Here is a 12,283-nt window from a genome sequence, read left to right on the forward strand (position 1 = left end):
AAATATGTACAAAGATGATCATGTGTAATAGCATGAACTAGAAACAACCAAATATCCATAAATGGGGGATCAGTTAAGTCAATAATGGCACATTTCAATTATGGAATACTATGTAGCCACTAAAAAGGATAAGGTACTATATATATTCTTACTAGAAAAGATACCCAAGGTATATTTAGTTGAAAAAACAAGTTGTAAATAAGTATATATGGTATTATTTGTTTGTGTAAAATTCAATTACTGCACATATACTTGGATATGCATAGAAAATTTCTGGAAGTATACCTAGAAATTTGTTAACAGTAGTTATTGCTGGAGAGTGGGACTGGGGTATGTTGGTGGTGATCTGAAGTGTGGTATGGGAAAAGAACTTACTTTTCTTTTTTTTTTTATTATGTTATGTTATTCGCTGTGGGTTTTTCATAGATGGCTTTTATGATATTGAGGTATGTACTCTCTATCCCTATACTCTGAAGAGTTTTGATCAAGAAAGGATGCTGTACTTTGTCAAATGCTTTTTCTGCATCTATTGAGAGGATCATATGGTTCTTGTTCTTCCTTTTATTAATGTATTGTATCACATTGATTGATTTGTGGATGTTGAACCAACCTTGCAGCCCAGGAATAAATCCCACTTGGTTGTGGTGAATAATCCTTTTATACTGTTGGATCCTATTGACTAGTATTTTGGTGAGAATTTTTGCATCCATGTTCATCAGGGATATTGGTCTGTAATTCTCCTTTTTGATGGGGTCTTTGTTTGGTTTGGGGATCAAGGTAATGGTGGCCTCATAAAACGAGTTTGGAAGTTTTCCTTCCATTTCTATTTTTTGGAACAGTTTCAGAAGCATAGGTATTAATTCTTCTTTAAATGTTTGGTAGAATTCCCCTGGGAAGCCATCTGGCCCTGGGCTTTTGTTTGTTGGGAGATTTTTGATGACTGCTTCAATTTCCTTAGTGGTTATAGGTCTGTTCAGGTTTTCAATTTCTTCCTGGTTCAGTTTTGGTAGTTGATACATCTCTAGGAATGCATCCATTTCTTCCAGATTATCTAATTTGCTGGCATATAGTTGCTCATAATATGTTCTTATAATTGCCTGTATTTCTTTGGTGTTGGTTGTGATCTCTCCTCTTTCATTCATGCTTTCATTTATTTGGGTCATTTCTATTAGCAATAATCGTGCCTCGGCTAAACCTCATTGGCTATGATACTGCCACTGCACAAAGCTTATTTGGGTCATTTCTCTTTTCTTTTTGATAAGTCTGGCCAGGGGTTTATCAATCTTGTTAATTCTTTCAAAGAACCAGCTCCTAGTTTTGTTGATCTGTTCTACTGTTCTTTTGGTTCCCATTTCACTGATTTCTGCTCTGATCTTTATTTTTTCTCTTCTCCTGTTGGGTTTAGGCTTTATTTGCTGTTCTTTCTCCAGCTCCTTTAGGTTTAGGGTTAGGTTGTGTATTTGAGACCTTTCTTGTTTCTTGAGAAAGGCTTGTATTGCTATATACTTTCCTCTTAGGACTGCCTTTGCTGCATCCCAAAGATTTTGAACAGTTGTGTTTTCATTTTCATTTGTTTCCATGAATTTTTTTAATTCTTTAATTTCCTGGTTGACCCATTCATTCTTTAGTAGGATGCTCTTTAGCCTCCGTGTATTTGAGTTCTTTCCGACTTCCCTCTTGTGATTGAGTTCTAGTTTCAAAGCATTGTGGTCTGAAAATATGCAGGGAATGATCCCAATCTTTTGGTACCAGTTGAGACCTGATTTGTGACCTAGGATGTGATCTATTCTGGAGAATGTTCCATGGGCACTAGAGAAGAATGTGTATTCTGTTGTTTTGGGATGGAATGTTCTGAATAAATCTGTGATGTCCATTTGGTCCAGTGTGTCATTTAAAGTCTTTATTTCCTTGTTGATCTATTGCCTAGATGGTCTGTCCATTTCATGAGGGGGATGTTAAAATCCCCCACTATTATTGTATTGTTGTCAATGTGTTTCTTTGCTTTTGTTATTAATTGGCTTATATAATTGGCTGGTCCCATGTTAGGGGCATAGATATTCACAATTGTTAGATCTTCTTGTTGGATAGACCTTCTAAGTATGATATAGTGTCCTTCCTCATTATAGTCTTTGGTTCAAAATCTAATTTGTCTGATATAAGGATTGCCACCCCAGCTTTCTTTTGGTGTCCATTAGCATGGTAAATGGTTTTCCAATTTTTCAAAGAAAAAGAACTTACTTTTCAACTTAAGGCCTTCTGTACATTAAAATTTCAAGTAATGTGTATTATTTTATAATAAGAAGAAAGTCTACAATAGTAAAACTTAGTGTTTTTATTGGTGTAGATGGTTCATGCAAGTGCTCTGCGGGGGAAGTGCATATTTAGTAGTCTCAACAGCACTTGATTTAGTGCAAAACCTCCTCTACATCAGTAGCCCAGAGTTATTTAATCTCTTATAGGATACCAGGCCAATGTTTAGGAACTAACCCTTTTTGTTTTTTTATTACATCCAGATGCATAAATTTATGTTATCATGAAACATGTTTCCAGGCAAAATTTATGTCTCATAAACATTTCAGTAAAAGCAGAGCCCTCAAGATTAAAGTAGGAACGATTGAGGAGACATCATTGGGATATATTTGTTGGTAACCAATTTTTGGTAAATTGCATTTTCTAAAAAAGAGTTAAGCAGAACAATTTGTTGTATGACAAAAACTTTGAAATTTCTAAAGCCATTTCTGGGTTAGAAAAGAATTACTTGAACAATGCTACACCATGTGACTATACACAGAATTTGATCATTTAAAATGAGCTAGCTATTAACAGAAAACACAGATTTCTGCTTTCTAAAAGATGTGGCATTAAAATCCCCTTGATGTGAACCCCTGTGATAGAAGAGGGTAGGCACTAGTGTTTGGAGTAGTTGCCCTTTCTTTTAATTGGAAAAAGTGGGTGGCCTTAGCTCTCAAATTAAAAGAGCTACATGAGATCAACAGCTTGGTGCCCCAGGTACAGTGAGGATGAAACTTGCTCTGTTAAATATCTTTACAATGGATTGCATTCATTAATTCCTTTCAGTTTGGTTTACACACCCTTTTCAATTCAATTATGAGAAACTCAATCGAGTACCTATGGTTGTGTCAGGTATTATGTTAATCTCTGTGGTGGATACAATTATGAAGGAGACTAGGTTCCTAAGGAACTCATTTTGGGGGTATTTACAGCTAATTTATTAAAGTTTGCCCTTTTTATTTTAATGCATATTTTATATGCACATAACTGGTTATGTATTTGTTGGGCTTCTAAAGGCTTAAATGCAACTGGAACACTAATTAAGTGGTCTAATTCGTGTCAGGTAAACTGTTGAATTCACCTGGAGAATGGTCCAATGTGGAGCTGAAGCATGTTTTGTTATGTTGTAGGCAAGAGAATTTAAGGCTGTGTTCCTCTGTCTCTGGCTTTCCTATCGTAAGACTTGGAATCCCTCATACCTAAGAAGAGCTGTGTTTCAACAAAGTCTTCTAAATATAAAGTTTTATTATGGGAATCCTAGATTCCATTGACCTCTTGTAGCAAAAAAAAGAAAGGAAAAGAAAAGAAATACATGCATTTTGACTGAAAAAAATGGCCTTCATCTCTAATATTATAAAAATTAAATAAACCGATGCCCAGGATTACTATTCCTCCCACACCATGTTAATGCTTCTACTAGCTGTACCTAAAATCAATTTTATTTTATAAACAGCAACAATAGAAACAATGACAAACCCACTGGTAAAGATAATTTATAGCCAAGAAGGGCTTTAGTGCTCTTCTACCTTCCTTTGTTTCATACACTGTTCCTGCTGTAGGAGTATCAATTCCTAAAACTTTAACACATATGCTGTTTTTCAACATCCTTGAACATCCTCAGCATTTCTAAATATATATCCAAGATGATTCTATTATTATTTCTGCCACCTTTCACATCACTTGAATTTACAGGCCTCTTTTCAGACATTTTCTGGTGACACCTGTACAGTTAATTACAGTATTCTTGATTGAGAGAAACTAACAGCATCCACAGGGAGGGAATGCAGTGTCCCTTCCTTATTTGGCAGTGGTTGTTCAGTTGCAGTTTCTGCTGGGAGAGGGTTCCACATTCTGTAGCTAATACTGTTAACTAGCTGCCTTATGAGGAACTGCAAATGCAGCACCTCCAGGCCATCATTTTTAAATTGCATAGTTCAAGAGACTTAAAGATGGATTTGGCCATTATACCAGGAACTTGGTTTGCTGGGGGACATAGCCAGCTTAAGTCAAAATGGAAGAATTACTCCAGGTGAACACAGTTTGACTTGTGACTCTGAGAAAGTAACAATGGCAGCAATTCTCTGGGTCTTGTGTATCTTACAGAAGTAATTTTGGGTTAAGAGTCTTGGCCAATAGCTACATGATTTCTGGTAATCAAATCTGTATGAAAGTTGGCTGGGGAAGGGAATGGTGAAAGGGGAAACAATTTTCCTGCCAAGAATTGCTTTCTCTAGGTGTGACCCTTCCTAGGTATATACACTTGGGTAAGTTACCCATCTTCTCTAAGCTCCAGTTTCCTTTTTGTACAGTGAAGATAATAATCCCTATCTTGTAGGTGAGACAGGGAAACTGAAAGGATCCCATGAAAGACTGTTTTTTTTTTTTTTTTGCTTCTATTCTTGCTAGTACCTACACCCCCCACCTTACGCATACCTTATAGAACAGATAATGTATGTCCTCCTTGTCAGGGAGTTAATGATTTCTTTGCAGTCTTCCAGCACAATAGATAACATTTAAAGAGTAACCAGGTGGGATTGTCATGAACGTTTTCTTAGCCCACTGACTCCAGACACCTTGACGCCAAGATCCCTGCCTTAAGTGACTTGTGGAGGACACCTAACCACTTGTCTTTGTTTTAACCAGTTCCTGGATGCCCAAGAAGACATGTACACCAGATCACTGCCCTCAATAAAAACCCCAGACCCCAAACAAAGACAAGACTCACTCTTCTTTCTTTTTTGAGTCTCCCAGATGCTCTGTCTGTATCTGCACTCATCCTATGTCTTCAATAAACTCTTCTCTCACTTTCTCTTGGCTCTTGTTAGATTTCTATCCTGCACAAAGCCAAGGATCCTCCTGGCAGGTCCTGTGGAGCCCCTTCTGGGTCCTCAGACCCAGACAGCCTGCATTAGTATCACTTTCACTGATAGCTGTTCAATCTCTATGTATTTTTCCTTATAAACACTTTATAGTGAGACACCATTTTCTAAGCAAGAAGGGAAGGTTTGAAGCCTTAATATTCGCTGTGCTCTTTTTCTGAAATGCAATCCTTAGAGCCTCCCTCACATTCCTGTGATAATAACAATGAAGAAAATAAAACTATAGTTTCTTTTCTAATCCTTATTTCTCTTTCCTTTTTTAAAAAAAATCATTTTCATTGCTTTTCCTAGGAAAATTCTCTTTAAATGCCAAGCTTCTTAACTTGCCACTCAATGATCTCTATAATCTGTCCACAACTTACCTTTGTACATTTCCAACTTCTGTATCCCACTAACCTCCTGCAGACTGAGCTCACCTCTGTTCCTGGGACCAGGCATATTTACCCCTACATTCACCCTTTCCTTATGCCATCCATCCTGCCCTCTTGGCTGCCCTTTCGTCATTCAAATGCTCTTTATTCCTCGAGGAGGAGCTCAAGTGCATGCCTATCTGATGTTTTACTTGTCTATCCTAGCTCAGAGTAATTGCTCTATCTTTTGAATTTCTGGTTTTTATGTTCAGACCTATTCATATTATAAAGCCTTGTAACGCTTCTTGTTTCATTGCCATGCATTGTTATTACATTTATTATGCAGATATGTTTTGAGCATCTTCTATGTTCCTGACCCTGGTCAAGGAACTGAGGATACACAAATGAACAAAGAAAGGCAAATTGCTGCTCTGAAGGGGAATATATTCCAGTAGGTGGAGATCAACAGATAATTATAAAAGAATAATTGAGATAATTTTAGGTAGTGAGGAGTACCATGAAAAAAATAAAACAGTGAAATAAGGGATCTCCATGGTTATTGTAGGCATGGGGGTATCTAGGGAAAGAGCATTTCAGGCAGAGGAAATAGCCAGTGTTAAGGCCCCAAGCCTCCTGGTTTTGATTAGAGTATGGGGTCTTACTAGTAAAGGGGTTAAAAGGAAAAATACACAGAGAAGGCCACCTAGGTATCTGGCTGTTGGAATAGTTGAACTTTATTTGCAGTGATTACTGCACACATTCCTTTTTTTATTTGCTTTATAAATTGCAAAATGCTATGCAACAAGTGTCCAAAATATTTCACTTGATTATCACAATCACCCCTCAAGTTTGGTAAGCAGGGTATTATTATCCCCACTTTTTTTGTGAGAAAACTGAGAGGTTAGATGACTTGCCTACAATTGTATATTTAACATGTTTGTTGTGTGTTTCATTTTCCCCACCACAATGGAAACACCTGAAGTCAGGGACCTTAAAGTGAGGGTAATTGAAAGAGCTCTGGAGGCAGCCAGATGAGAGTTCCAGTCCTGACTCTGCCTTTTACTAACTATGGAGTCTTGGGCAAGTTATTTTACCCTTTGTGCCTCAGTTTCCTTCTTTGTAAAATAGGAATAAGAATAACTCATGGGATTGTTGCACAGAATGAAAAGATAATGCAGGGAAAGCCACTGGCACAGCATTTGGCACACTAATAAATGGTCCCAACTGTTATTATCATTACAATGAATATAATAAACAATGGTAAAATAATAGTGTTTCCTAAGATCATATTTCTCATGAAGCTCTCTGTTCCACTTACATTACATGTATGGTACCGTTAACTATTGGCCAGTATTTCTCCCTGAACCTAACACAACCTCTATACATTATTACATACCAGATCATTTGAGTTGCAGTGATTTTGTGTGAGTGATGCAAAACAACCTGTAAAAGCATTTATCACAGAACTTGGTATAGAGTAGTTCTTTCATTAGTGGTTGCTGTTATTATATAAGCCATTATTTTTATATTCCTAGGTTGCCTAGCACTGTGCTGAGCACACAGGTGTTCAAATAATATCAAGTGAGTGAATTAATAAATGAATTTAAAGTACAAAATGGTTTTGTTTAGTTGCAACTAAAACAGAGACAAATGAGTTAAAACTGGACTTTGTCTATTGTTTCCTTGTATTACCACTGTTGTTTTGACTAACCTGAGAGGACAAACCATGCCTCCCTTTCTTTAGTTTCCCACTCCCACTCTCATTCCCATTGGTCACTGTGCTTAGTTCAATTTTTTTATACAAAGTGAGCAATCAATTATTACATGTTGAATGCATGACCAGTTCCTGTTGTCTAGAAGCTCATTTATTTTTTAAAGATTTTATTTATTTATTTATTTATTTGAGAGAGAAAGAACACAAGTGGCGGTGGGGGGGAGGAGTAGAGGGAGAGGGACAGGCAGACTCCGTGCTGAGTGAGAAGCTTATTTCTAATTGATCGAATTCCACATCTCAATAACTCACACCTGCATTACTGTCATTGTTTGAAGGGAAAACTGAGTTTGAGGGTTCTGGAAATTTGATGATTGGACTTCATGATTCTGGTTTAAATTCAATACCTGGCATATAGCAGGTACTCAATACAAAGTTGTTGAGAAAAATGAGTGAATATTGAATTGATGCATTTTTCACTCTTGCCACTAGATGCTTCTTTTGTCACTGTGTCATAGCAGGGAAGTCCAAGATTTCCATTTCTTTGTATTTCCAGTGCTCAGAGCCAAAGGCATTGCTTAGAGGCTCCCTTGGGCAATAGCATCCTAGTTGAATGCCATTAGGCAAGTCTCTCAACAGAAGCAATTTGGCCTTTGGGTCATCTGATGCCTTATTTTCCAATGACTGTTCTGCCCAAGGCAGTAAGAAACAATCTGCTCAGCCTTGGTTGAGTGGGCTTCTGTGCCTGTGATGCAGCCTACTAGAGATCCAGCTGGGTGGGGCCACACTTCCACCTCCAGAGACAGTAGGCTCTGAAAGTGTGCTGTGATTGAAATTGAGATCTTTCTTGAACCAGCAGTGGAACCTGGTTAACCCCATTAGGTCTGCAGCTTGAGAACTATAAATAGAATTTGGGTCTCTCCATCTAAAAAAAACAGCCATTTGTTGTCAGAATAACGATGTGCTAGTGGCCTGAGTAAGGCGGAGGCAATTCTGTTTAAGGATGTTAGGCATGATTTAAAGGATTTCCTATTGCTTATAATAGGTTTTCATTTTTTGCTGATTAAATTTATTTACTTTTGAAGCTGGTGTGCAAGTTCCTGGTTGGGAGGCTGTGTGTGTGTGTGACCTTTTTAACTTTGTAGCACTTTAATGCAAATGAAATTTTGAGGGTGGGGGAACAAGCAAAACCAACCTAACGACAATGAAATCATTTTCTAAATATGTTTACAATCAAATATCTCTCTCAATAATTTGATTTGTAGGAAATGGCAGAGTGCAGCATTTTATACAGAAGCTTTTCAATAATTCATCCTCATCTCATTGATGTGCAGGACTTTGGCTAGGTTGGTGAGTGAAATAGGTGCTCTGGCATCGGGGAGAAATTCACTTGAGCCCTGAAATCAATGTACCCCCTGTTTCACCCGCCCATCTAATCCTGCGTTGTCCCTGTGACTAGAGGCTTTTCAACCTTACAAGGCTCCTGCAGTTGCCCTTTCCAAGGTACTGGGGACATGTGGAGATTGTGGTTTTTCCTCATTTAATTTTTTTTGGGAATTTATATTTGTATAATCATTATTAAGCTACCCAAATGATTAAACTCCTCTTCAAAAACTTCTGGAAAATTACTACTCTCAAGTATTAGCTTTTGGGAACCTGGGAACATAGGAAAGAGTGGGAAGTGGCAATTCAGGGTCTTCTGCTAGTTGAAAAGATAAGCCTCTCACAGGTTCAGTGAACTTGAATACACAGGGAGTAGAGTCCAAGAGGCATTTGAAACCTCCAAGCTTGAGCTAGCCGCAAAAGTAGTCTTTCCCCTGGGAACTCACATTCTTGTTGTGAGTCCTCATAGAGTGTCTCTAAGATGGACTAGCACTGGTTCTTGTCGGGGGATGGGAAGTCCTTATCAAGCTACTTCCTGTTTTTTCCTGGAGTATGGAGCAGGAGGAGGTCAGATAGAGGGAGGAAGTAGGTGAGGAGAAAATGGCATGGCACACCCAGTCATCTCAATTGGAGTCCCAGAGTCTTCAGGCAGTAGTGTGCTGAGGCTTTGGCACTGAAAGAAGCCGGACAGTAATTACCTCCTTTGTAACAATAGACAGGAAACATGAAGTCTGCTATTGTGCTGCTGCTGCGGCTGCTCTGAAACTGTGAAACCATTGATCTGACTTCAGTGAACCAGAATACTATTGATTTGGTGTCAGATCACTGGTAGGCACTTGAGTGACAGCTTGAGTGGATGTGATGTTACATTTGAATTGTCCTTTTGTTTGCTTTCCTGTTGTCAAAATCTCGTGAGAGAATGTGTGCTGCCAAATGCCTGTACAGTCCTTATTAAAGTTCAAGTGCCAAGAGCATGTGCTGTATCATTAAACAAAATGGATGGCTCTTGGCCAAATTTTATTCATCAAAAATGTATAGTATTTGGTTAGCCTGGTTTTCTCTGACTAGCTCAGAAGGGCACAGGGTTGTACCTTCTTAAGTCAGAGAGGGTCGAAGCAAATCATCCTTCACACCTCCCTACTTCCAATCTCATTCCTAGCTGGGATTCATGCCATCTCAGCCACATTCTTGCTGTGCCAGGACTGAGAAAAGGTTTTACGAGGCATGAAAATCCAGCAGGTTGAAAGTATCTTGGGCCATCACAAAGGAAGTGGGGAAAGAATCAATGGAATTTCTTTGACACATTTTCCCCAGGTTATAGTTCCAAACCAGGACTCATATAAGCACAATATGTGAAGTAGTGCCCCAGTGAGAATATGAGGTAGGAAAAATAGAGATGTGTGAACTTGTGGAGAACATTCGTTGGTTGATTTCAATCAGTCATTATTTGTATTTAATGATTACATATTGAGCACCTGCTAGATGCCAGGATTGTTGCTTAGTGCTAGAGATACATTAGTGAACCAGAATGACAAACACAGTTTAGGAGGGAGAGAAGGACCAAATAAGTATAACGAAGAATCCTAGATGCAATGATAGAAAAAGAGAGGTGGAAAGGACATGGGCTTTGAGTCTGGTAGCTCTGCCATTGAATTTAAATGAGCTTTTTGTTGTTGAACAAATTACTTCTTTTCTTTGAGCCTTAGTTTCCTTCTCTGTAAAATGGTGAAAATAATAGAGCATACCTCAAAGAACTGTTGCCAGAATTAAATAGGAATATGCATATAGAGTTCTGGCCCAGGGTTCGACACTACTAGGTACTTAATTGCAGTGAGAAGGAGGAATGGAATAGTGGTGGTGGAGGAAAACACAGTGACAAGTATATGAAGGCTCATGGAAAAGAGTGAGGGTTCAAGGCCAGTTAAGAAACTGTTGCAATGAGGTGCCTAGGTGGTTCAGTCAGTTAAGTGTCTGGCTCTTGATTTTGGCTTGGGTCATGATCTGAGGGTCCTGGTATTGAGCCCCGTGTCAGGCTCTGTGCTCAGCAGGGAGTCTGCTTATCCCTCTCTCTCTGCTCCCCCCCCCCACTCTCTCTCTCCCTGAAATGAATGAATAAAATCTTTAAAACAGGGAGAGAGAGAGAGACTGCTGCAGTAATACAAGTGAGAAATGATGATGTCCAAGACTAGAATAGTGGCAATGGGGATGGAGAGGAAGGGACAAATGCTTATGATATAGAAGTAGAATGAATGGAGATAAATGTAAGGAAGATACTAATCTCCATGTTTTTAGCAACGAAAACTGGATAGATAATGGTTCTCTGTATGGAATAGAAAATAAAAGAAGAGGGGATTTGGGATAAATTAAATATGAAATGTCTGTGGGACATCCATGTGTGTATGAAATGTCCAGTAAATATGCAATTAAATACATAAGTGGAGAGGTCAGGCCTAGAGATCCAGATTTGGAAATTGCACATAGACTGAAAATTTAGCTATGAGATATTTCATGAAGAGAGTATGAAGTGATAAGAGAAGAGAATCAAGGACAGATTCATGGGGAGCAATTTGGTAGCCTCCTCCTCCTATGTTTAGTACTCTTCCCACTTTTCCAGAGAGGGATTTATGGGGTTCTTAATGCCTTTGAGAATTTTTCTTTTGTGCATCTGATTTATGAATCTCCCACGAAAAGGAACAGGTAGCTGGTATTTAAATCATGCCTGTTTTGTTGTTGTTTTAGCAGATGGGAACACAGAAGTGTAGGGAACTATCATGAAATTGTCAAGGTCAACCAGCTAGCACCAAACTCAGGACTCCTTGCCCACCTGCCCATGTCAATTCCTTCTTTCCAATCCTTTTTGAGATGCTGTCCAGTCCTTTAAGTCTAGAGATGGCATTGTGAATTACTCATGCCTTGATCTCCTCATCTATAATGATATGGGTTGTTATTTAAGGTTGTTTGTGTTGGGAGGAGGGCAAAAGTTAGGGAATAGGAAGCTCTATTTTGAACATGAATTGCCACTATAGACAGAGGAAACAAAAAGAAGTCTGTGGGAGATGATGACACTATGCAGTTGGGAAACAAAAAAAGAGAAATTGAAGAAAGTAGAGTTAAGAGAAGTGGACATGTTCTAAAAGACACAGGAAAATACTGCTCAGAGAACTCAGCATGAAGTAAGAATCCCAGGAGTCAGGAGATGAAAGTGGAGGAGGTTGTGAGTACATGTGTGCATGGCAAGAAGCTTGTTTATTTCCCCTTCAGTTTATTCAGTTTGTTAATGAAGGCCCAGCAGCAGGAGATGTGCAGTCCATTTAGGAATGACAAGGACTGCTAATCTAGGATTTACCTATGCTTGCTGGAGATGAAAGCCCCTGCTACTAAATTATTTCAAGTGAATGCACCGGCTCAAGCAGGGATCTAGTCGTCTGGCTGGGCCAAGTCTTTGAATTAATGCTTCAGCCCCTGACAGTGGAAGTAAAATCCTGCACTGGATTTCCGTATTTGTCTAATATAGACTCAGGCAAGAGCCCAGCCCAGAACGAAGCCTGAAGCTTCTATTTGTTTAAGGAGGCATGCAGAATTTCAAGGAGCTTCATTTCCATGAATCAGTGGCTGAAATGTGACCCTTAATCACACTGTGAGGTTGAGTATGTTTTGTACTGGCTAGT

General features: G+C 38.8%; 1 protein-coding gene and 1 pseudogene across 1 annotated transcript in view; both read right to left on the reverse strand.

The window, feature by feature from the left end:
• TNMD (tenomodulin) overlaps positions 1-12,283 on the reverse strand; it is a 181,579-nt gene that overhangs the window by 139,843 nt on the left and 29,453 nt on the right. The window lies entirely within an intron of this gene.
• On the reverse strand, positions 1,162-1,229 carry LOC118539786 (U4 spliceosomal RNA; annotated as a pseudogene).

Source organism: Halichoerus grypus, chromosome X (genome assembly GCF_964656455.1).
Source record: "Halichoerus grypus chromosome X, mHalGry1.hap1.1, whole genome shotgun sequence".
Classification (NCBI taxonomy): domain Eukaryota; kingdom Metazoa; phylum Chordata; class Mammalia; order Carnivora; family Phocidae; genus Halichoerus; species Halichoerus grypus.